Source organism: Gavialis gangeticus, unplaced genomic scaffold, assembly GCF_001723915.1.
Source record: "Gavialis gangeticus isolate Ggan-Ray unplaced genomic scaffold, GavGan_comp1, whole genome shotgun sequence".
Lineage (NCBI taxonomy): Eukaryota > Metazoa > Chordata > Crocodylia > Gavialidae > Gavialis > Gavialis gangeticus.
The window spans coordinates 28,384,487-28,388,023 of record NW_017729034.1 but is presented as its reverse complement, the minus strand read 5'-3'; the positions used below and the strand labels follow the sequence as shown (position 1 = coordinate 28,388,023).

General features: G+C 42.1%; 1 protein-coding gene across 2 annotated transcripts in view; it reads right to left on the bottom strand.

Moving 5' to 3' along the window:
- The window catches only part of BTBD9 (BTB domain containing 9), a 370,623-nt gene that overhangs the window by 135,629 nt on the left and 231,457 nt on the right, over positions 1 to 3,537 (bottom strand). The gene's annotated exons all lie outside the window — the stretch shown is intronic.

Genomic DNA, 3,537 nt, shown 5'->3' with positions numbered 1-3,537 from the left:
GGGGGGGGGGGGGGGAAGGGGCACAGGAGATCTATACCAGAAAAGGTGGCAAGAAGCACCCGGAACTATTTAAGGGGGTTTACATTTTAGAAAGAGACAGAATTGCTGGTGATAAGTTTTTTAATTAGCACTTGATGAGACTTGAGTTAACCAGGAATACAAGTAAGAGCTTCTGCATCAAAGCAAATGAGAAACTAGTGATGACATTTGACTTCTGGAGGTTTTTATTGGCTCTATAAACTATTTTAATGATACATGTGAAAGAATACAGGATTGGAAGGGGCCTCCTGGGTAAATGAGTCAAGTTGGATGCTACTGCAGGCAGCTACACCATACAAACCCTGTTTTTAAGCTAATCAAGCTCCATTTGAAGAACTCTAGATTTCTGGTCTTCACTGCTCCTATTGGAAGGCTGTTTCAAAGCCCCACTGAACTATGATTGCTGTAGACGCTCTTTTAATTTCCCAAATAAATTTATTCATGGCCAGCTTGTACCTATTTGTTTTTGTGCCAACATTTTCCCTTAGTTATAATATAATTTATATTTTATTTACATCGTTCACAAGCCAATTGTATAACAATCAGTTCTTGGCATCCAAAAATCCAGTTCATTTAATAGATTGTTTAAAAATGAGATTTATTAAAATTAGTTCGGTTAGAACAGAATAGATGGTAGCATAAGGTTTCATACAGACAATAGTCCATTTATTGCATTAACTTGAAAATAGTGAAAAGGAAATCACAATTTGCTAACTGAAAAATAATAGGGAGTCTCTTGATAGGGAGACAGAGGGACTATAAACTGAGAAATTACATAGTTTAGTTATTACATCTTTCCCTAATCTTTTATGTGGCTGAGCCTCTAAAGGTTTCTGTCAATTTAAAAACATTAAAATGTAAGTGACATGAAAGTGATGTAATTACTTCTCAATTACCTACTTTTAAGACATTTGAATAATGCAGTTTTTCTTTTTCCCACATGATACTTGGCTGAACATGTAAAACCCCAACTCAAAAGTACAAAATATTCACTTTGCCAAGGTACTGATTGTAATAAATTTGTTCATTGAATGTTTTCAATACAAACACAACAACCCTGGACTCCAATTCTGTGCAATTTCTAGAGAAGTATCACAATGAAAACTGAGTGCTATTATGCTATTCTGAATTGTCAGCATATCTGATATTACCCCGACCTTCAAATATTCATAACTGCCACAATAACTTGCTGCAAACCAAAACTAGAATACACAAGTTTATCAGAAAGGGAGTGAATCTTTGCTTCAGTTTTTAAGAGTGCTAAAAAATAGGCTTGCCAATTCTTCACTTTTCCAAGGATAGCTCCAATTTTACGTGAACACATGTATAGGTTCTTACAGTATAATGGGAACAAGACAACAGAAAAGAGGAGAAACTCCTTACATTTCACTCCTTCAGGATGCATCAATGTCTCACATTTTTTATACAAAGGTAGAAAAGGAGAATCAAGTGTCACAAGATTGAGTTGGCTAATAAGGCAGCTACCCATCCTAATAGGAGGATGGCATACATCTGGTTTCTAGTAGGGTTGTGTGAAGATTTGGTCCCCGATTCAATCTGGGGGAGATTTGGCCTAATTTGGTGGTTGACTCTCCGAATCCGAATCGAATCAGAGGACCCTTTAATTTCTCTGAATCGAATCGGAATCCTCCGAATTGATTCGGAGAGATTCGGAAAGATTCGGCAATTCGGTCATAGAAACAGTTTTAAAATGTTTTTTCTACATACCTTTAGGTAGCAGGCAGCTTGTGAATGCTGCAATGCTGGGGCGCATGGAGTGTCCCACAGAAGCACAGGGGGCTCCCCAGCGCGCTCGGCAGAAGACCCAGAAGCGGACCAGAAACACTTCTGGTTCACTTCCGGGTCTGCCGGGGGGTGTGCTGGGGGGCCCCCCTGCACCTCCCTGGCTCAGCGACTGGTGCCTCTTGGGTTGTGGGGGTGGGTCACGAATTGAATCACTATCCCTGATTCGGGCCGAATCCGAATCAAATAGGGCCCACTTCAGAGATTCATAGATGTTAGGGTCAGAAGGGACTTCAGTAGGTCATCGAGTCTGACCCCCTGCCATGGGCAGGAAAGACAATCCCAGCTAGGTGCTTGTCTCCCCAGGGTAGGGGAGAGCACCACCTCCCTTGGAAGTCCATTCCAGATTCTGGCAACCTTTACTGTGAAGAAGTTCTTTCTAATGTCCAATCTAAATTTGCTCTCTGTCAATTTGCGGCCATTGTTCCTAGTTACTCCAGGGGGTGCCCTAGTAAACAGAGGATCTCCTATTCCCCTTCGCACACCCCTAGTTTCTTGCACTAAATGTCTGCTTGGGCCAGGCAACTGTTGCTAATCTCTGCCTGCACCAAGTTTCCCAGCTTCATCTACATATAACAGGGGGGTGGGGAAAAATGCAGCCCAGGGGCCAGATGTCGCCATTCTATTTGGCCTGCAGGGCCCCCCCAAAATTTAGAAAATTAATATTAATCTGCCCTGGGCTGCCCGTCATGCGGCCCTCGATGGCTTGCCGAAACTCAGTAAGTGGCCCTCTGCCCAAAATAATTGCCCGCCCCTGACATACACTATAATTTCAAAATTCCTTCTCTCCATTTTCAGCATGTCACCCAAAGCACAAATATACTTCCCAACAACATAATGATACAGATGTACAAAAAACAGCAGGGCAGATAGATATGCAGGATTTCACTGTCTTAATTTTCTTAGTGAAAAAACAATCAGCTCAAAGCCAAAGGGTTCAAAAGTTGGAAAAAGTACTCTCTCTTTTACTTAGGAATGGTTCTATTTGTACCTTCATCTATTTTGAGTGCAACAGGTCATTCAACCTTGGTGCATGTTCTGCCAGCTTATAGCCCCCAAGTCATACACTACATGAGCCATCTGCCCGAGGTCAGGCCCCCAGGATCCTCCACTACTGCATGGGCTGCACCAGCAGTGCACAGCTGCTACTTGGGCTCTGTCCCACTGCACTGTAGTGGGAGAAACAGGGGCCTGTAGGCCACCAGCTGGACAGCCATGATATAAAGCATGATGCCCTATGATTCTTTTGCCATGGATGGAAGGAGAACTTGGAAGGAAGCTGCAAAAAACATTGGAGAACTATCACCACTTGAATGATTTAGCTTGCTTCTTTGCTGCTAAATGACTGTTCTACCCCCCTGAGTGGAACAAGAACCTGAGCTGTATCTCAACACACCCAGCCAAGCCAGTTAATTTACAATGAGAGTACTTCAATTGTGCTGAAGTCTGATGTGGTTTTGTGCCTAGATGGGAGAAGGGTCAGGAACAACAATTTAAAAAGGTCTGGGCTTAACTCTGTTGTGAATGCATATGCCATATAAGTCTGACTTGCTCTGATATAGGAAGAGTGTATTTTGACATACAGTATTATACTAGGTTCTACTGTAAAAAAAAAAAATGTGTGACGTTTAACTACTTTGTACCCAGCTGAGCTACTGAGTATAACTACAATCTCCATACAAAGATTGCATATTA